General features: G+C 40.5%; 1 non-coding gene across 1 annotated transcript; it reads right to left on the reverse strand.

The window, feature by feature from the left end:
* Positions 1–912: 912 nt before the first annotated feature.
* LOC131244800 (small nucleolar RNA R71) lies at positions 913–1,019 on the reverse strand. The gene has a single exon (XR_009170574.1). It is a non-coding gene; the product is annotated as a small nucleolar RNA R71 (small nucleolar RNA).
* Between the last annotated feature and the right edge of the window lie 22,071 nt (positions 1,020–23,090).

Genomic DNA, 23,090 nt, shown 5'->3' on the forward strand with positions numbered 1-23,090 from the left:
GATTATTACTACATCACGACCCTACACTTGGGGTTATGAACAGGTTTTTGGTGCCGTTGCCGAGGATTAACGGCTGTGTTTTTCTGAAATTGATTAGTTTTGGAATTAGGTTAAGATTAGGGTATATTTACTTTCTATTTCTAGGTTAGAATTTTTCTGTTTTATTTTTAGAAACTAACTTGTTTTTCTATTTTGTAGGATCATAATATAGAAACTTCTAATCTGGTAACTTCTTTCTAATTTTCTCTCTCTTTTTTTTTCAAGATTTCTTAATTGCTTTAGTTTTCTCTCTCTCTTAGGTTTATGTTAGCTTAGTTAACTAAGGGCTGAGAGTGTTTCATGCCCAAGTGAGTCCATGATAACACCCGATGTCTCTTAAGTGAAGGAGAATTGGTCGAAGGGTTGCCTATCCATCACCGGATTAGACACCACTTGAGATCCTCAGAGTTAGCTGAAGTTATGACTGCAAATCAACTAGCCAATCAACCTTCAAATCCACCTCAACCTAGGGTTAAGGAAATCCAAGATGAAAACGAGGTGCATCAAGCACCCCCACCTCATACTTTACAAGATTATGTACAACCGGCGGGGGTGAGCACACCTTCTTGTATGGTTTTTCTAGAAAACATAGGAACCATGGATATCAAACCAGGTGTGATCCAACTCCTTCCAAAGTTTCATGGACTTGAATTTGAAAGTTCCTATTTACACATGAAAGAGTTTCATGAGATCATAGCCACTTTATACTTTCCTAATGTGTCTGAGGACGCGGTCAGGCTGAAACTCTTTCCCTTCTCTTTAAAAGAAAAAGCTAAGATGTGGTTGCACTTACTACGTCCATGATCTATTGGTAGATGGAATGACATGACAAGGGAGTTCATAAAGAAATTCTTCACATATCATAAAACGAACACCCTTAGAAATTCGATCATGAACTTCACCCAAAAGGAAGATGAAACATTCTTCTAATGTTGGGAGTGGTTCAAGGTTCTTGTCAGTTCATGTCCACAACACGGTTTTGAAATGTGACTTATAACAAGTTTCTTCTATGATGGACTACATCTTCCATGCGCCAAATGGTTGAGATAATATGCAATGGGGAATTCATGAGCAAAGATGTCAATGATGTGTGGAAATATTTTGACAAGCTTGCTGAAAACACACAGTCATGGGACATCTCCCCTAGACCGAATACAACTTCTAAGCCAATCCAAATAAAGGAGAGGGGTGGAATGTATGCTCTGAGAGAAGAAGATGATATAAGCGCTAAAGTGGCCAGTCTCACAAGGAAACTCGAGACCATTTGTAAGGCTCGTATCCTAATCTGTACAATTCCTTAGACTTCCGTGATCCTCCCCATCGAATTTCGGCAACCCACGATTTGTAATCGGTGTTTGTACGTGACTCTAAGTCGCATCCAGTAGATCTGAGTTGATTCAACTTGAGACTTGTACCATTGCGACCGTGCCATCACCGCGGTTCCAAAATCGCATCTTATGCACCAATGTGATACCCAGGCCATGAGTTGTGGGCCCTCGTTTATCTCGAAGAAACATCGCGCATTACAAATCCTGAGAGAATCTTTACCCAAACATCACATCAATCAATCAAGTTGTAAAGCCCCGTATTTTTCAATACTCGGGTGGTACCCTTTAAATCCAATTTAGCAAGAACATATGTGGGAACACACGTAGCATATATTACACATCAGCATTTGACAATTCGCAACTGGTCCATCTTAACCATTTGATGTGGATCGTGGCGATGATGGACCTGTAAGAGTTTAGTTCAATCCGCCCTAGACCCTAATGGCTTTTAACCTTTTGGATTTGAGATAGGGCAATCCATAACACATCTGTAGGGTTTAAAGTCAATCCTCTTGGGATTGGGTCTCGATCGTTTATGGTAAGGTTGCGACTCCAACCCATAATCTAAGCAGGTAGTTGCGGCTTTTGGTATTCATCTTATCACAAGGACAAATTAGGTTAGATGTTGTCTTAAGTTAAGATGTATAACCTAATCCGACTATTCAACGTGAATCTCGAGACTTGAATTATCCATCTGGTCTTAGAAACTCCATCAGGTGATACATCACCTAATGATTACAATTAGTCCTTTTGATAACTAGGTTTATCGATGATTCTCACCTAAATTAGGCTAGAAACCCCAGAGGTCACCCATGAGCAAGTCTAGATTGACAGGTGATACATCACCTAATGATTACAATTAGTCCTTTTGATAATTAGGTTTATCGATGATTCTCACCTAAATTAGGCTAGAAACCCCAGAGGTCACCCATGAGCAAGTTTAGATTGACAGGTGATACATCATCTAATGATTACAATTAGTCCTTTTGATAACTAGGTTTATCGATGATTCTCACCTAAATTATGCTAGAAACCCCAGAGGTCACCCATGAGCAAGTCTAGAATCAATCTGACCATTAGGATCTCATTGGTCGTAAAATAACCTACATATTTAGGATGTATGGTTCACTTAGGCTTTGGATATGTTTGATCTATGGCCAGGGGTCGCACTTAGACTTACAGGGTCTAGATAGATAAGAATGGATTGAAATTAGAGGAGACCCAACTGTTGGTTCATTGAAAACAATCCTCGCTTTATACCAAACTATCCACCTGTTGCCATTCAAGATGGGCCATCACGTTGCTAAATAGACCTATTTTTAGAATTTAAACTTCGATGATGGACAAATTTAGCTGACCTAAGCAAATAAACCCTAATGTTAGGGTACGTAGCTGAATAACGCACATTGAGTAGTCCCACAACCTACATACATATATAATAAATAAATAAATAAAGACAGATAAATAAATAAATGGCAATGTATAGGTAATAATAATAATAATAATAATGATAAAGATAACAATGATGATAATGATAAATAAAATAATGATAATAATAGTAGTAGTAATAATAATAATAATAATGACAATAATGTAATAATAATAATAATAAATGACATTATGAAAAAAAATAGTGTATCCTGATATTTAGTGTTATGAGAGCATAACAGTTCATATATCCACAATTTAACCATTGATGATTGAGTCAGAACTAATCCAACCGTTAGATTTGCTTGGGCAACAATAAAGGATGTTAATTCAACTAGTATGGCCCACCTAGGAATTAGATCTGCCTGATTTTTGGGTATAGACCTTGATAGTCCTCCCCAAACTGAACAGACGGAGTGGATTAATCACAAACATCATAGTGGACCCCACTTAACGAGGCACGTGTACACAGGTGGTGCACACCCGTTGTGCACCAGATGTGCCAGCCCACCTGACCGGCGCTGAACGCAATTTACAAAAATAGAGAGATTTCTCTCTCTCCCCGGTTTTGACAGAGGGTGGACGGATGTCCGTTTAGAACGTCCATGGCCCACCATGTGGGACCATCTCAATGATCCAAATCATCCATCTAACTCGGACGGTGGGCTCGACCAAAACCCAGTAATTTCCACAAATTGGGACATCCACGCAAGCACACAGATTCTAGCGAAAATAGGGCCTGAAAACACATAGTTTCTGAAAATGGAAACTGTCACCACCACCAGCTTGGTGATCCGCGTGAACTGTTCCTCCCTACATCTCAGCCATCCCTTGGGGGAGAATCTCGACCATTTAATGCCAGCAGATGTTCAGGTGGGTGAATAAAAGAAAAAGAAAAAGAAAAAGAGGAAGAAAAATGGCCATTCCTTCCCAAATCCGAACCCACCAGTCCAATCTCTAAAAAGCTTTAATGAAGCTTATGTACAAGCTTTGTAGGGTCCATATGGACCGTTTGAAAGAAGCGGATCGAAGGAAGAAGCTCCCATTTTCAAGACGCCATTAATGGTTGTCTTCTTCACCACTGAGAAACAAGCGGTTACTGGTGGTTTTGGCTTCGTCCGACCTCGTCCGGGCCTAGTGGGACAAGTCTAAAAAGAAAAGGAAGAAAAATGGAGGAAGAAAGAAAGAAGAGAGAATTGAAGAGAGGGAATGACGTTGTAACGTCTAGCCCCCCCTGCTGAGCCAACTCGGCTGGCGGTCTTCACCACGTCAGGCCCGGTGGAGTCCGAGCGAGCAGCTGGGTTTCCTGGACGTCCATGGAGAGAGGAAGGAGGGATTAAGAGGGAGGAGAAGATAAGATAAAGGGGGTGGATTTGGACCCGGCTCGCTGCTGAGTCACCCCAGTCCAGCTCAAGTCATGATGGTCTAGGTGTGCATTGCTGGACGTCCCAACATTTGAAGAAAAGAAGGGATGAAGATAGGAAGAGAAGAATAAGAGAGAGAGAGAGAGGAAGAAAAATGGGAGAATGGGATCCCCATCTCAAGCAGCTCAACTTGACTGACTCACTGAGTCGAGTTATGCGAGTCAGGCCGGTTCTGGATTAGTCAAGCGACCCTGCTGGCATATGGGCTGGAGTGAAGAAGAAAGTGAGAGAGAGAAAACAAGTGAGGGAAAGAGAGATGGGGATGTGTTGGCCGTTAAGTGGAGCCGAGTTAACTCGGATATCGAACTAGGTTGATTCGAGTCGAATCGACTAGGTGCATTTTTATCTCTACCCCTCATTGAGATTCTAGTTTGTAGTTGGTTGGTTAATAGATTCCCTAATCTCAACTAAGATGTAAGTCTGTTTTCCTCCCAAAGTAAATCGTTTGGTTTATTACTATAATTGGTGTCACTATAGATATTGCAATTGTTAATAATGTTTAATAGGTAAATTTTGTTAATTACTATAAACAAAACCAAAACCATTAGATATTAGACATTGGTATTTATTTATCATTCTTAAATACTATCATTGATAATAGATTACACTGTTTGTTCCCATTATTATCAGGATTATTAGATTTATATATGATTAACTATCTGTAAATTATCCATGTTAATATTAGTTATTACATATGAATTATCATTATTAAATATTAGAGTTTTATATTATTAACCTTAAATATTATCATCGGTGATTAGAGCATACTATTTATTTCATTATGATAACTATTAGTGCCTCATTAGCTAATATTAAGTATATTGTTAACATTAATGATTGTTTTGAAATTTTTAGTATTATTAGCATTATGATCGATTATACGCCATTAACCATTATTAGATTACTACTTTAATTAGTAACGATGTTAATATTGTTACTACATCCATTAGAAATTGAATATAAAAATCTAAACCTAGATATAAACTCTAAGGACGAAATCCTAACTCTGCATTTAAAACCCTAATTCTACACTAAAACCCTAAAAGATAACCCTGGGCTATGATCTTAAACCCTGGGTAGCGTATAAAACTTGAATCTAATTATACAAGTTCATGATTGTGGTAGGATTCAATTCTAAGAGCACAAACACTTAGCGACACCAGAGGGTGATTCGGTTCATCGGGTGATGATTCTTCCCCTTGAGCTTTCCATCTTCTCATTAGCCTAGGTTGTAGTTTTTATTTTAATTTAAGATTGATATCTCCATTTCCTAGTCACATGTGCTAATTGTTGGAATTGAATTGCTACACTACATGCTTAATGTTTATCCTGCATATTTATTCATGCTTATAGATTATTTATGCATTGCTTATGGAACTTAAACTGGTACATCAGTGGGAAATCCCCACTTATAAATGTACACCCATACTTGGGATGTAACTCGACTAGTTGTGATTGAAATAAACCTTCGGCTTAGTGGTTATTGAATGGTGGTTCAAGTTGACCATTGATGTGGGCCTACCATCCAAGGTTGTTATGTCCAATGGTTTTCAAGGTTGGTCTTTTATCGCCTAGTTTTGATACTCTCCTTATGTGGCCTATTTTAATAATTGCCCTATGTGGCTTGCTTCGATATTGCTGTATATGGCTTTATTCTGGTATTTTTCCTATATAGGATCGATATTTTATATCGTCCAACCATGTGATGGTAAGCTCCATATACTATAATATGATTGGCCACTAGTCGATGGGTTTCCATTAAACATCCTAAGATGGTAGTCTCATAGGTCAGGGATGGTGGTCATGGGACACTATGCCTGAGCCGTCGGCCTACGCTGGGCCATGTGCTCCCCGTAGTGACCGCGAGCTTAATTAATTGGCTGGTTGCAATTAGACTAATAATGGGTTGGCTAATCATACATGCATAGCACAGACCAGCATCTATTGCTGTCGTACATGACATACGGATTCGCCTGTCTAGATGTTTTACCCAGGGCACAAACCATCATTTATTGTTATCGTACATAATTGCGTGCCTAGATGTTTTACCCGGGGCATAGACCGTCTGGATGTTTTACCTGGGTCAATGATTATATGGGTGACGAGCCCAATATCCGTCTGGATGTTTTACCTAGGACAATGATTGCATTCATGCATCCATGCATTTAATAAGACTGCATTACTTTGTTTTGGCTGTTTGGATGTTTTATACTTTTCTTACCAAATGCGGTGGTGTGTAATCTAGAGGGGAATTCACACTGAGTTGGTCACTCATCCATCAAACAAACAACCATACAGGTAGTACAGGTGGCTTAAGTGATATGCAAGTTTAGACTGATGAGGAGCCGTTATGATGGTCAAGGATGCGTGGTTATACTTGTTAGGGAAGCTACGCGATCTTGCGGCTTACGTTTACATTCTTCTATTATTTTTCATGTATTAAATTATCTGAATTCTTTTATTTGTTATATCGAGGCATTGGTTTGTATCAGTTATTATGGGCAACCTCTTGTATATTCTAAATGAAATTTAAAATTTTCCTTTATGCTTACTTGTCCATTCTACGCTCATCTGCTTACTCTGATGGAAGAAAAAATACTCGAATTTGACCATCCTTTAAGATTAACACTCAGGTTTTTGGAAAACGAGTCATATACTTGGGTCCTGAAAAGTCAGGGCATTACAGTTGGTATCAGAGCATAGTTTGGACTTGGCCTTGGGAAATGATCTTATACAAGCCTTAAATGTCTCAGTTAGGATATTTGAAATTAGAAATTGAACTCAGGATAATTTTCCTTAAACTTAGAAGGATGATTGAGAATGTAGAAACCCAAACTTAGGTTCCCTTAGAAATTATTAGAACAACTATTTGAACATAACACTAAATATCAAGCTATACTATTTTTTTTTTCATAATGTCATATATCCACAATTTGACCATTGATGATTGAGTCAGAACTAATCCAACAATTAGATTTGCTTGAGCAACAATAAAGGATGCTAATTCAACTAGTATGGCCCACCTAGGAATTAGATCTGCTTGATGTTTGGGTATAGACCTTAATAGTCCTCCCCAAACTGAACGGACAGAGTGGATTAATCACAGACATCACGGTAGATCCTACTTAACAGGGCGCATGTACATAGCTGGTGCACACCCCTGTGCACCAGATGTGCCATCCCACCTGACCGGCGCTGAACGTAGTTTACAAAAACAGAGAGATTTCTCTCTCCCTATTTTTGACAGAGGGCAGACGAACGTCCTTTTAGAACTTCCATGGGCCACCATGTGGGACCATCTCAATGATCCAAACCGTCCATCTGACTCGGGCGGTGGGATTGGCCAAAACCCAGTAATTTATACGAGTTGGGACATCCACATAAGCACATAGATTCCGGTGCAAATAGGGCCTGGAAACACATAGTTTTCGAAAATGGAAACTGTCTCCACCGCCAGCTTGGTGATCCACGTGAACTGTTCCTCCCTACATCTCAGCCATCCCTTGGGGGAGAATCTCGACCGTTTAATGCCAGCAGATTTCCAGGTGGGTGAATAAAAGAAAAATAAAAAGAAAAGAGGAAGAAAAATGGTCATTCCTTCTCAAATCAGAACCCACTAGTCCAATCTCTCCAAAGCTTTAATGAAGCTTATCTACAAGCTTTTTAGGGTCCACATGGACCGTCTGAAAGAAGCAGATCGAAGGAAGAAGCTCCCATTTGCAAGACGTCATTAATGGTTATCTTCTTCGCCACCGAGAAATAGGCGGTTGCTGGTGGTTTTGGCTTTCGTCCGGCCTCGTCCGGCCTCGTCCGGGCCTAGTGGGACAAGTCTAAAAAGAAAAGCAAGAAAAATGGAGGAAGAAAGAAATAAGAGAGAATCAGAGAGAGGGAATGGCGTTGCAACATCTAGTCGCCCCCCTGCTGAGCCAACTCGGCTGGCGGACTTCACCACATTAGACCAGGTGGAGTCCGAGTGAGCAGCTGGGTTTCCTGGATGTCTAGGGAGAGAGGAAGGAGGGAGTAAGAGGAAGGATAAGATAAGATAGCGGGGGTGGATTCAGACCCGGCTCGCTGTCGAGTCACCCCGGTCCGGCCCGAGTCATGTTGGTCTGGGTTTCCATTGCTGGATGTCCCAACATTTGAAGAAGGGATGGAGATAGGAAGAGAAGAACAAGAGAGAGAGAGAGGAAGACAAATGGGAGAATGGGATCCCCATCTCGAGTCAGCTCTACTCGACTGACTCACTGAGTCGAGTTATGCGAGTCAGGCCGGTTCTGGATTAGTCCAGTGACCCTGCTGGCATATGGGATGGAGTGAAGAAGAAAGTGAGAGAGAGAAAACAAGTGAGGGAAAGAAAGATGGGGAGGTGTTGGTGGTTAAGTGGAGCCGATTCAACTCAGATACCGAACTGGGTTGATTCAAGTCGAATCGACTAGGTGCGTTTTTATCTCTACCTCTTATTGAGATTCTAGTTTGTAGTTGGTTGGTTAATAGATTCCCTAATCTCAACTAAGATGTAAGTTTGTTTTCCTCCCAAAGTAAATCGTTTGGTTTATTACTATAATTGGTGTCACTATAGATTTGCAATTGTTAATCATGTTTAACAGGTAAATTTTGTTAGTTACTATAAACAAAACCACAACCATTTGTTATTGGACATTGGTATTTATTTACCATTCTTAAATACTATCATTGATAATAGATTACACCGTTCGTTACCATTATTATCAAGATTATTAGATTTATATATGATTAACTATCTGTAAATTATCCATGTTAATATTAGTTATTACATACGAATTTTCATTATTAAATATTAGAGTTTTATATTATTAACCTTAAATATTATCATTAGTGATTAGAGCATACTATTTATTTCATTACGATAACTATTAGTGCCTCGTTAGCTAATATTAAGTATATTGTTAACATTAACAATCGTTTTGAAATTTTTAGTATTATTAACATTACGATCGATTATATGCCATTAGCCATTATTAGATTACTACTTTAATTAGTAACATTGTTAATATTGTTATTACATCCATTAAAAATTGAATATAAAAATCTAAACCTAGATATAAACTCTAAGGACGAAATCCTAACTCTACATTTAAAACCCTAATTCTACACTAAAACCCTAAAAGATAACCCTAGGCTATGATCTTAAACCCTAGGTAGCGTATAAAACTTGGATCTGATTATACAAGTTCATGATTGTGGTAGGATTCAATTCTAAGAGCGCAAACACTTAGTGACACCAGAGGGTGATTTGGTTCATCAGGTGATGATTCTTCCCCTTGAGCTTTCCATCTTCTCATTAGCCTAAGTTGTAGTTTTTATTTTAATTTAAGATTGATATCTCCATTTCCTAGTCACATGTGCTAATTGTTGGAATTGAATTGCTACACTACATGCTTAATGTTTATCCTGTATATTTATTCATGCTTATAGATTATTTATGGATTGCTTATGGAACTTAAACTGGTACATCATGGGAAATCCCCACCTATAAATGTACACCCATACTTGGGATGTAAATCGACTAGTTGTGATTGAAATGGACCTTCGGCTTAGTGGTTATTGAATACTGGTTCAAGTTGACCATTGATGTGGGCCTACCATCCAGGGTTGTTATGTCCAATGGTTTTCAAGGTTGGTCTTTTATCGCATGGTTTTGATACTCGCCCTATATGGCCTATTTTAATAATTGCCCTATGTGGCTTGTTTCGATATTGCCGTATATGGCTTTATTCTGGTATTTTTCCTATATGGGCTCGATGTTTTATATCGTACAACCATGCGATGGTAAGCCCCATATACTGTAATATGATTAGCCACTAGCCGACGGGTTTCCATTAAACATCCTGAGATGGTAGTCTCATAGGTCGAGGATGGTGGTTATGGGACACTATGCTCGAGCCGTTGGCCTACACTAGGCCATGTGATCCCCGTAGTGACCATGAGCTTATTTAAATTGGCTGATTGCAATTGGACCAATAATGGGTTGGCTAATCATGCATGTATAGCACAGACCAACATCAATTGCTGTCATACGTGACATACGGATTCGCATGTTTGGATGTTTTACCCGGGGCACAAACCATCATCTATTGTTATCGTACGTAATTGCCTGCTTGGATATTTTACCCAGGGCACAAACCATCTGGATGTTTTACCCGGGTCGATGATTGTATGGGTGACGAGCCCAATGTCCGTCTGGATGTTTTACCTGGGACAATTATTGCATTCATGCATTTATGCATATAATAAGACTGCATTTACTCTGTTTTAGCTGCTTGTATGTTTTATACTATTTCTTACCTAATGCGATGGTGTGTAATCTTGAGGGAAATTCCCACTGAGTTGGTCAATCATCCATCAAATATACAACCGTACAGGTAGTATAGGTGGTTTAAGTGATATGCAGGTTCAGACTGATGAGGAGCCGTTATGATGGTCAAGGATGCGTGGTTGTACTCGTCAAGAAGCTACGCGATCTTACGACTTTCGTTTACATTCTTCTATTATTTTTCATATATTAAATTATGTGAATTCTTGTATTTGTTATATCGAGGCATTGGTTTGTATAAGTCATTATGGGTAACCTCTTGTATATTCTAAATGAAATTTCAAATTTTCCTTTATGCTTACTTGTCCATTCTACGCTCATCTGCTTACTCTGATGAAAGAAAAAAAAATATATAATCGAATTTGACCATCCTTTAAGGTTAACACTTGGGTTTTTGGGAAATGAGTCATATACTTGGGTCCTGAAAAGTTGGGGCATTAAACAAGTACAACCCATCCCTCACCCATACCTCTCTCTTTACCAAGTCAAATGAACCCATGACTATCCCATCCCATTCTTACTAACAAGTCCAGGCAACCCATACCCCATGTAACTTCATGCCCCCATAAGTCAATAAAGCCCATACCCTCCATGTCACCTCCACTTACAACACCCTCTCCTCTCTCATTCTCTCTACCATTTTCCAAGCAACCCAAGAGAGGACCGTCCAAGCATTTCCCCAAGGAGAATAAGTGTGGCCCACTTCCTACCCCCTCATCTCTCATCCCATCCCCTCAATCTTCATCATCCTCCGTCTAATTGAAGCTAAGGAGCTAAAGAAGCCATAGAACCAAGAAGATTAGCAATCGATGGGTGTTTTATAGGCTTAGATTTGTGTTTTGATGATGGGCTAAGTGGGGCCTACCGATTGATGGTATGGATCTCACTTTGGACCCTAAGTGTGGTCGATGGCCCACCATGATTGTTATGATCATCCCATGATGGGGCCATTCTCCATGAACCCCATCATGATGTTTATTTTTCCCATTTATGTAAAGGTTATCTAAACCTTGCATCTTTGGTCGAGAAGGAATCTCCACCGTTGATTTTAATTGGTGGGCCCACATGAAATGGGACCCACTTGATGTATGTGTTGTAATTGTTAGAGCTTCTCTCTCTCTCTCTCTCTCTCTCTCTCTCTCTCTCTCTCCTTTCCTTATTGTGGGCCACCTTGATGTATGATATATCCAGACCATCCATCCAGTGGGCCATCCCCACTGTCCAACTGGGGCCCGCCCTTGCTATCCATTTGGAAAAACCCTGATGAAGGGAAAATACAAATATTAGCTTAATTTAAATGAGTGGCCACGCTGACGTCGACCCCACTTGAGGTGTTGTATATCCACGCCGTCCACCTGGATGGTGTGGCCCACCAGGATGTACATATCTAGGCTGCCCATCTAGGGTGGATGCTGGATCTGTTATAAAAAAAGAAGATAAAATAATAAAAATAATATATATATATATATATGCATATAATATATATATACATGTATATCTGGTGGGCCTCATATGGGACCCACCTCTGTTGGAGCAGATTGACTGGTGTATTTACATCAGCTATATAGCTGTTGTATTGACGTCAGCAAGTTCAGTAGGTCTGATCATAAGGTATTGTTATATCTAACCATCCATCCATGTGTGGCCATCCACGTGGGACCACCGTGATACATCTATTTTATTCCCACCATCCATCTGGATGGTGGGGACCACAGTGATATATGTGTTTTATCTACACTGTCCATTTGACGGTGTGACCCACCATGACGTAAATTATCTACACCATCCACTATTTGGGACGATGGGAATCCCACCTCTAACGTATGTGTTATCAACACCATCCATCCACGCTGCTGGAGAGGCAGCTCATCCACACGTGTGGAGCCTGCCTTAATGTATATGTTTCATCCATGCCATCCATCGTCCAGATAGGCTGGACGGTGGGGCCCACCCTGACATAAATATTATATTCACACTGTCCGTCCAGCCCACATGATGTATGTGTGTAAGTATATGGGGCCTATTGTGATTTATTTGTGGCCTTTGATGAGGCTCAATGTGATGTATTTGTGGCCCATCTGGAGAGGCCCAATATGATGTGTATGAGGCCCAGGTGATGAGGCCCATTGTGATGTATTTGTGGCCTTTGATGAGACCCAATGTGATGCATTTGTGGCCCATTTGGAGAGGCCCAATATGATGTGTATGAGGCCTAGATGATGAGGCCCATTATGATGTATTTGTGGCCTTTGATGAGGCCTAATGTGATGTATTTGTGGCCCATCTAGAGAGGCCCAATATGATGTGTATGAGGCCCAGATGATGAGGCCCATTGTGATGTATTTGAGGCCTTTGATGAGGCCCAATTTGATGTATTTGTGGCCCATCTAGAGAGGCCCAATATGATGTGTATGATGCCCAGATGATGAGGCCCAATGTGATGCATTTAAGGCCCATGAGATGTGGCCCATTGTGATGTATATGAGGCTCATGGGATGTGGCCCATTGTGATGTATATGAGGCCCAAGTGATGTATATGTGGCCTTTGTGTGAGGCTCGATGTGATGTATACGAGGCCCTTATATGAGGCCCAATTGTGATGAGTGATTCCATCATGATGTATGTGTTATATTCACACTGTACATCCATTTCTCTAAGGTCGTAGGCCTCATTGCCTTGAGAGGTCCACCCTGATTTATAGGTTATATGCCCACTATGGGGCTACCTTATGAGGCCCATCATTATGTATTTGTTACATACACGATGTCCATCCATTTCCCCGATTTGTGTAAGGGTCGTGGGCCTCGTAAAGAGTTAGATTCAAATCCCAAGTGGACCTCACCCTAGGAGAAAATAGTGGTTAAATGTCCACCATTGAAATCCTCCTTAGGGCCCGTTGTTAAGCCCATTACCTTGGGAGCAATGATGGTTAAATGTCCACGTTGTAATCTCCCTAAGGCCCATTGTTAGGCCTATTCTCATCTGCTCTTATTGGGCTTACCCCAAACCATTGGGCCCCTATTGATGCTAGCGATACCCATCTTTCCCTTATTGGGCTATCCCAATTCTTTGAGTCCTCATTGATGATAGTAGAAGTACCCAAACCTGGAGGCACAATCTCAGGCCCATGAGTGGGCCATCTAGACCCATCCTTATTATGAGGAGGATGTATCATCACCTCTAGCTATAGGTAGAAGGATCTGTGGTATTAGATTTGGTATATCCACTATTGTGGACTAATCCTCACGTTTTGGATTAGATCCGTTGTCCTTCTATGGACCCTATCATATATAGGCCGATTATTGATTACGACCATGTTAGTATACACACAGAGTATGTGTTAGCATAGTATTATGATTGTGTAAGGTCATTGTGAGGTTTATTATGATTATATGAAGCCCATTGTGATTGTATGAGGCCTATTGTGTGATTGCATGAGGCTCATTGTGTTATTGTATTAAGCCCATTATGATTGTATGAGGCCCATTTTGACCATGTGAGGCCCATTGTGATTGTATGAGGCCTATTGTGATTGTATGAGGCCCATTGTGTGATTGCATGGGGCTCATTGTGTGATTGTATAAGGTCCATTGTGACTATATGAGGCCCATTGTGTTATTGCATGAGGCTCATTGTGATTGTATGAGGCCCTTTGTGACCATGTGAGGCCCATTGTGATTGTATGAGGCCCATTATGATTGTATGAGACCCATTGTGAGATTGTATGAGGCCCATTGTGAGATTGTATGAATCCCATTGTGTAATTGTATGAGACCCATTGTGAGATTGTATGAGGCCCATTGTGAGATTGTATGAATCCCATTGTGAGATTGTGTGAGGCCCATTGTGATTGTATGAGACTCATTATGATTGTGTGAGACTCATTGTGATGGTGTAAAGCCCACCATGTGTAGGTGATTATGTACACACCACCCATCCACTTATACGGGTTATGGGTCGTCTTATACCGTCCCACTATGATATATGTGATTATAATCACGCTTGGTATACTTCATGATATATGCCCATACGCATCATCTGCATGCTTGTTATGAGGAGTGATTGAGTATAACATGTGTCATTGGGCTAATTGTTTATGGGACTCCCTGAGAGAGGGAGTTGCCCCACATGACCGCGGGGTATGCGTAGATTTGATGCATAACTTGATGGTATGACTCATGCATCTTGCATTTTGTGATATGATCATCGTACGCCCTAGCGACATCAAGGCCATGGCCTTCACAGGCATATCGTGGATGGCCAGATGGGACACCAGAAATACTTGGTTCTAGCATGTGGGTACGATGGATGTCCCTAGGTGAAATTCCCTAAACCCCTGAGGCAAGGGGATGACTCCAACTTCTAAATCGAGTGGATATATATGAGCGCATGAGGGCCGTATACCAGTGGGCCACGTTTTTCACTGTGTTGTGGTCGGTAGGAAGGGAGTGTAGCCTTACCAGCATGAGGGAGTAGGCAATATTAGAATGAGTCTGACCATCTCATAAATGGGTCCGCTATTGACGAGCTGAGCCAATATTGGTAAGCGGATAGTGAGGTTTCTTTCACTTACCCAGTTGTGCACTTGATGGGGCGGCAAGCTAGTGTAAAGTGTACTAGACCCCGGTGATGATCCCAGAGATGTACGGCACTAATATAAGGACTTATTGAGGGAGTTGCATACTCAGCATTTGACTCATTCATTCATTCATTCACTATCCACTCGGGCTAGTGGTGAGCTACCAAATCATTATGTGTACCCTCGTGATGGCCATGATTTCGGTTGGGGCACGCGACCAACATGAGATCAGGAGTTTACAACATTGGGTCTGGCTATCCAAATTTAGGTATGGGACTGGTTTGGATAGAAGTCCATTGTGATGGACCCCATAGCATGTGATACCACAGACTATTATCCTGATTTTTACACTCTAACTTGGTCATTTCTCTCGCACCGCATGTTGCATTGCATCCCCAGCATATGGCATTTGGTTTACCATGAGCCCACATTGCATATACGATCTGCATTGCTTACTCTGATATTGTATGACTCATGGACTTGTCAGCATTTCTGCTTACTCTGATATTGTATGACTCATGGACTTATCAGTATTTCTGCTTACTCTGATACTGTATCAGTCATGGACTTGTCAGTATTTCTGCCTACTCTAATATTATATGACTCATGGACTTGCCGACATGTTTCTCCATTACTCTGATATTGTATTCTGAGTACGCTTATATTACGCACATACTTACACCACCCTCTAAGCTTTCTATAACCTTATGCACGATGGATGCGTGCAGATGTTGATAGGATGCAGTCGAGCTGAGGCAGGAGTGTGCAACTGAGCTTCTAGAGTTTTTGATATCTCTATATTGTATTTTCCCTTTATGCATTCTACTTAAAGTTTTTGATTTATAGTGGATATATGGTGATGATGTTGTTCTTGTGACTTGGCCACACTTGTGGTTATGCATCTTTATACATATAAAAAATCATACTGAAAATCCTCCTTGTAAGATCCCAGGATCAGAATCTGGCGTATGGGCGCTAGGAGCCGAACATGGGGTACTACGGAGGCTGTCAGCAATGGGTTTGGTGATCGGGACTTCTGTGAGCTCGATTTTCGAGTTTGGGGTGTGACATCATTGAACTTAAGAAGGATAAGGCTATGGAAACTGTATGTGGTATTTGTGCTTGCAATATTCATACGATTGAAAATTGTCCAACAATACCTGCCTTTCTAGAAATATTGAATGAGCAGTCGAATGCCATAAACAATTACTAGAGGCCTTTCACGGGAAGCACCTCAAACACATACAACTCCAGCTGGAGAAACCAACCAAACTTCAGTTGGAGGAATAGGCAAACTGCTACTCCTCAGGGGATCCTTAACCAGTTTTTGGTTCAAAAGAAGCCTCTAGAGGATCCAGTTTTGAACACATTCAAAATCAAGATCTTTCTAATCAAGGCACACTACAAGCCTTTCAAGATCTTACTAAGGCTATGCAACGAATTGAGTCACACTTGATAGTTGGAGAGAAAGGGGTACTTCCGGCCCAACCTCTCCCCAATCGTCAGCCACAATATGAAGTTAGTGACACAAGCTCTTCAAACAAATGGAGCAAGACAAGTCTATCATCACTCTTAGGAGTGGGAAAACCATTGACAAAACCATTCCAGTTTGGGCTGAAAAGCCTAAGGACTCATAAGAGGACAACAATGATAGACCTAGCACTGCTCTACAAGATTTGGAACCGGAACCTCAAGGCAAGCCAATTGCTCCATTCCCCCAACAGTTGGTCACACCAAAACCTCTATCAAACTCTCAGGATATTCTAGAGGTGCTTAAGCAAGTGAAGGTCAACATCCTATACTGGATGTCATTAAACAAATTCCTTCATATGCCAAATTCCTGAAAGATCTATGCACTACTAAAATATGGCAAAATATACAAAAGAAGATATTTTTGACAGAAAAAGTGACATCCTAAAGTAAGATGTGCCGCAAAAATATAAGGATCCCGGTAGCCTAACCATCACTTGCATTATTGGGAGCTATCGAATTGAGCATGCACTTCTTGATTTGGGAGCAAGTGAAAACCTGATTCCTTATTCAATCTACGAACAACTGGGCCTTGGTGAATTAAAATCCACCAAAACTACATTACAACTTGCTGATCGCTCAGTTTATATACCAAGAGGAATAATAGAAGATGTGTTGGTTCAGGTTGACAAATTCTACTATCCAGTAGATTTTATCATCCTGGACACTCAACTCATCATGGAGACGTGCTCTCAAATCCCTGTCATTCTTGGTCGCACATTCGTTGCTATATCAAATGCAATGATCAATTGTAGGAATGGAGTCATGAACTTATCTCTTGGAAATATGACATTGGAGTTTAATATCTTTTTCAATATAAGCAAATAGGTAGAAGATGATGATGATGCCCACGACATTAATATGATTGATTCTTTCGTCAAAGATAGATCAATCATGACTGTAAGTGCTAAAGTGTATAATGCACATCTTCATTTGTCAAATTTCGTTTAGATAAAACAGCTTATGAAGTAGTTCACCTTCAATTGAGATGGAAAGTCCACCTTCAAGAGAAACAAGATGGAAAGTTCACCTTCAAGAGAATCAAGATGGATGAAGAAAGTTCAAGTTCTACTAAAGACTAGTAGAAGATCAAACTCCTACTTCAAGCTCTATTGAAGATTCAAGAACAAGTACTGAGAAGTTCAAGCTACTTCAATGTTCAGTCTTTTTAGGTATAATAGACCCTAGAAAGACTTTAGGCTTAGGTCCTTTCAAAACATAATCATATATGGGTCTTTATACTTTATATAGGCTTAACTTCAACTAGTCTAGGCTTAAGTTCGACTAGTCTAAGCCATGGCTCGACCAGTCTAAGAAATCTTCTACCAGTCCAAGTTTTAAATTCTAAAAATGGATTTTTCTATTGCTTACTCGACTAGTCGAAGAGTGGCTCTTGACTAGTCATGGGGTGCTCGACAACTAAAATTTGGCACCCTTGACCAGTTGAAGCCCATACTCAACCAGTTGAACAGGGCCCTCGACCAGTGGACAGGGCTTTCGACCAGTCGTAGTTCAATTTTATCCAATTATGCTCAAATTTTGAAAATTTGTTGAACCTTAGATGAGTCGAAGTAACAACCTATCAGCTTATAAATAGAAGTCTTCTCTCAATCCGAGATAACCAATTCAAGCTGAGAAAAGCCTTCATCAAGAGAGAGAGAAGTCCCCATTATTGTAAAGTTATTGCATGGTTGTAACACCCTGTACTTTCTAGTACTCGGGTGTTACCTTGTGACCTAACTTAATATAAGTACAAACCTAGCCTATTTGAACATCTACCTTCATTATAGCCTAAACTGACCATTAAGAGTAATCTTCATCCAAAGATTACGCCATATGATCGTTAATTTGGGAGATCCATCGTAGATTTTCATCTCAGCAATTACAGATATTGTAAGCCACTCAAATAGTAAATTTTAAGGTTAATAACGTAGGTTATTTGTATCATCACATCCAACCGTTAATCCAAAATAAAATAAAATAAGCATAATAAATAAATAAATAGATAAATTAGTTTGAAAATGCATATAATACAACTCTTAATGATAGAACCATCATATTTAAATATAAATATTCAATGATTAAAAATATAGTAATGATAAATTTAATAATAATAATAATAACTTTATTAAGAATATTGTAACAAAAATATTTAAAATTATAAATGCATATTAGACCATCTTATCAGTAATTCAACCATTGATTTCCAACTAAGGGACCCTTGGGATCATTTTGACCGTTGACATTTAATCTTAGAATGATCTGATCATCAAATTGATGGAAATCACCAATTAAATCACAAAAAATAAAATAAAAAGGTCCACCTGAGTGTTGGATCTGCCTCAACACAAATCGGGTGTCTTATCTAAGCATGAGGAAGTGAATGGACGACCTAGATTGTCATAACATCGTCATGGGCCCCATTTGTATCCACGCGTGTACACAAAACTATATACACCTGCTGATCACAGGGTCGGATATTGGGCCAAATAGAGTTTGACCTGAAGAAAACTTAAAAATCGGTGTTCAAAAGAAGTTGTCTTTTTATCATCACGAAACGGCCCACCATCAGGGACTTTCTCCATGATCTAGACCATCCATTGTGATTGGTGGGGTACACCGACCTTAACCACGCCTGCTTTACATGTAGGGGTATGTGCTTGCGTGCATGATCATCCACCCAGTCGAGCAATGCCGACTCACTCACCGAATACAGCGATTCTCGTCTACGGTTCCACATTAGCGACTCCTCGCTGGTAGATTCGTTTGCCTCAAACGCTCGGAGCTCGTCCACGCCATCAACCAGAGTTCACATCACGCATTCCATTTACGGAAATAACTCCCTATCCGGTGAAAAGTAGAGGGAATCTTTCCCTTTTAAGAAATGATAAATCCCAGCCGTTTCTCCACCTTCTAGAAGCCTCTTACGAATGACCTAGAGTGTAGGTTTTAGGGTGACTCGAAAATCTTGTAACCAAAAGAGATTTTGGCGAGATGCAGCAGCGGCATGAGTCATCGCTGTTTTTGAAGTAAACATGAGATCAACAGTCCCTTTGTCACCGTACATTAGACCCCACATACATCCCAGGAGTCATTTCAGCCATCCCAATGGCCTTTATCATTAAATCAATCAAATATTGCAAAACTGCCATGACCACCGGATCATCTTCCCCATTGAACCAACTGACCCATCTCCTCTAGTGGGTTCCATTTCCTGATTGGAGTCATCCATCTAATGGACCATGTTACCATAACATCATTCATAACGATAGATTTTGGCCACATAAACTAGTTTAAACTACATTTGAACTAAGATGGGTGGGTTGTCTGTCAATCATTCCGACCTAACTGCAACTAATCTGAGATTAGTTAGCGTTCGAATCCCCTAGAAGAGGATTAATACGCCCTATATAAGGTTGTCTTTTAGGGCAACCCTTCAGCAGATAGAAAGAGAATGAGATCCGAGAGAAAGGGCATTGTTTCGGTGTCGCATCTAGACAATTCGACTCGGTGCATGCGGCTGCAAGTTCGGGTCAAGTCTTGGGTGCTCACTGGGTCTTTCTAGCAGAGAAAGAAAGGAAGGAGAAAGAAGAAGGAGGCATAAAAGAGAGAGAAATAGAGAGGGAGTGCGTTGGTTTATTTCACCAGTCCGATTCGAGTTGAGACGCTAACTTACTCGGGCTCTGTCGAGTTAAGTCCAGACTCTGGTGGGTTCAACGGAAGCAAAGAGAAGAAAGAAAGGAGAGGGAGAAGAAGGAGATGGGATGCTTCGCTTACTGGTTCGAATCCAGGTAGAGATCGAGTTGTGTAACTCGTCTCTGGATTAACTCAGCGAGTCACGTAACGAGTTTAACATAAGCCTGTCCTGAGATCGGTTACTTTCATCTACAGACAAAGATGAGATCTTTTGGAGGTTTTCAGAGATCACACTGGATATTTTATCTTGGATTTTTCGGTCCTCTGTGTGTTGCTCTCTTCCAATTTTGTTGAGGCAGCTGCAATCTTGCATGGAGTTCAAATAGCTGCAGGTTGCAAATGCAATGAAATAGGCTACCTCATGTCATGTCGCTTGGGAACTGGCTAACTACATGGGGAATTTCTATGCATTTTCTCCAAACGGTATTTTTAAGCTGTCTATGCCCACAGAGTGCCCAATCATGAGGCAGATGTCTAGCAAAGGCTAGAATTGCCAGGGAGTTTGATTTTGTTACTTGAGATCTATTGAAGGCTGAGATCTGATTTAACATCTTTTAGAGAGAATGTTTGGCGGGGCATCCATTCCATGGGACCAAATGGAATCTGGATCTTCATAAGCTAGAATCGAGCAAGTCGTGTTATGAACTCGGTGAGTTAACTTGTTGTGTAACGCCCCGAAAATCGGGGGTTGAGTAAAGCTCAACTCCCGAGTTCCAACACATTAATTATGCAACATAGATAATGATGTTTAAATGTTGTCCATATTAGTGCATTAAACATGAGTGAGATTATACTAAAACAGCATATCATACTCCAAAGACACGTAAATTGAGCAAGTGGAAGACTGAGATAAATATATAAAGTATGTAAGTATTTATCAATCCCCATATTACGAGTATGTTACTAGGCTAAATAAATACATTATGGTTCCAAAATTTACAAAACATCAAGTGTAAAGGTTCAACTAATCCATAGTCTCATAATCCTGGCAACGCAACTCTAGGTATACATAGACCCGCCTGAGAGCTGAACGTAGGAGAATTCCTCGTCCTCGTCAAAAAAGTCATGCTCCGTCGCATAAGCCTCATCATCATCTGCAACTAAAACAGATTCTGGTTGGTATTTTAAAACACCGTCCTAGAGTGGGAGTGAGTGATCAACTCAGTGGTATTATAAGGCAAAGGTTAACATGTTATCAATTCAGTCAAGCAGTAATGATAAGGCAATACAACAAACATTTCCTAACTAGTCTGGTTAATGTAGGAATGATATGTGTAATGATGCATGCCCTTACCTGCACTCCCTCAGCGACATCATCTCACAATCGCACATGGAAAACTCCCTAAACGTGCGCTTCCTTACCAAAGCACATGCAATGCGGTGCATGAAGGTGTTAGCTAAGTAATTTATTAGGCTTATTTATACAACAGGTTCAGGAAGCTAAGTACCTCCCTTTATATCACTTACCCAAACAATGATCCATCTAGGGTTGTCAATCCTAGTTAATCACATACGATTGGTAAGTTGTAAGGCATCACCCCTGATGAAAAGAGTGGATGGGTAAGTTCACGAGTTCACACTCGAGGTCACTATGGAGGGGCTCGTCACCTCAGCGTAGGCCTAATTTATACTCGAGCTCATTATGGGAGGCTCGTCACCTAAACATAGGCCAACAGCTCGAATTCGATGTCCAATACATCACCATATTCGGCTCACGAGTTTGGGTTGCTGACTGGTCATTACGGGGAGGCTCGTCACCCCAGCGTAGGCCAACGGCTCGACCATGGTGTCCCATACACCACCATGTCTGACTCATGAGTCTTAGCGGATCTTGGTACCATGGTTGAAATGGGCTTTACATTGGTAAGTGGTACCTTAGATTCAAACAGTAGTGTCCATACATGGTAAACACACAATAGGCTAATCGGGTTATTTAACATGTGCGATTAGTACGAGCACACGTTGAATTGATCAGCACAGAACATGTAAGTACTCCGCATGGCCTAACTACTGTCGACAATCACCGTACGGCTCGGATTGATCAAACATATCTAATGTGGCGGAACTAGTTCGGCCACTCCATCGAGAACCATTACCGATTGCCTGGACTACGTATTAGTCCCAATCATACTCAAATGCAATAGGTAGTCATATATAGCATTTAACAAACAATTTAAACATAATTCTCATTTGAGTATTTTATCAAACACATTGAACATGTTGTTATACATATGCGTTTTATCCATAAATCACATAACAAAAAGTTACATTATATGAAGGAAACTACAAATATGGATAAGGTAGTTGAGACTACCATCTCAACACCCTTGTTGGAAGCGATTTATCAAACAATTTCTCATTCAGACATTTTATCAAACACTTAGACTACATAATACTATATACACAAACTAAATTAGTTATAGCATATATTATAGCCAAAGGGTATCTGTTTTGAGCAAACGGGACTCATCTGGAGGCCCATTGCTCACCTGCATCATGGAGTAAGTTATCTGACCATGGATCTAAGCCAGGTTATGATTTTGGTCTGATCGAATTTGCAGATCGACCGTGGAGGACCTGTATCAGATCAACGGTCGTTGTCCCTCGATCAGGGCCACAGGTATACCAATAGGTGCAGGGAAATTTTCCTGATCCATGGGTGAAGTTCGGTCAGAATTTGACGGTTTGAAGTCTTCAATTTTGCCCGTTAGTGA

The sequence above is a fragment of the Magnolia sinica genome, chromosome 4 (assembly GCF_029962835.1).
Source record: "Magnolia sinica isolate HGM2019 chromosome 4, MsV1, whole genome shotgun sequence".
In the NCBI taxonomy this organism is placed as follows: domain Eukaryota; kingdom Viridiplantae; phylum Streptophyta; class Magnoliopsida; order Magnoliales; family Magnoliaceae; genus Magnolia; species Magnolia sinica.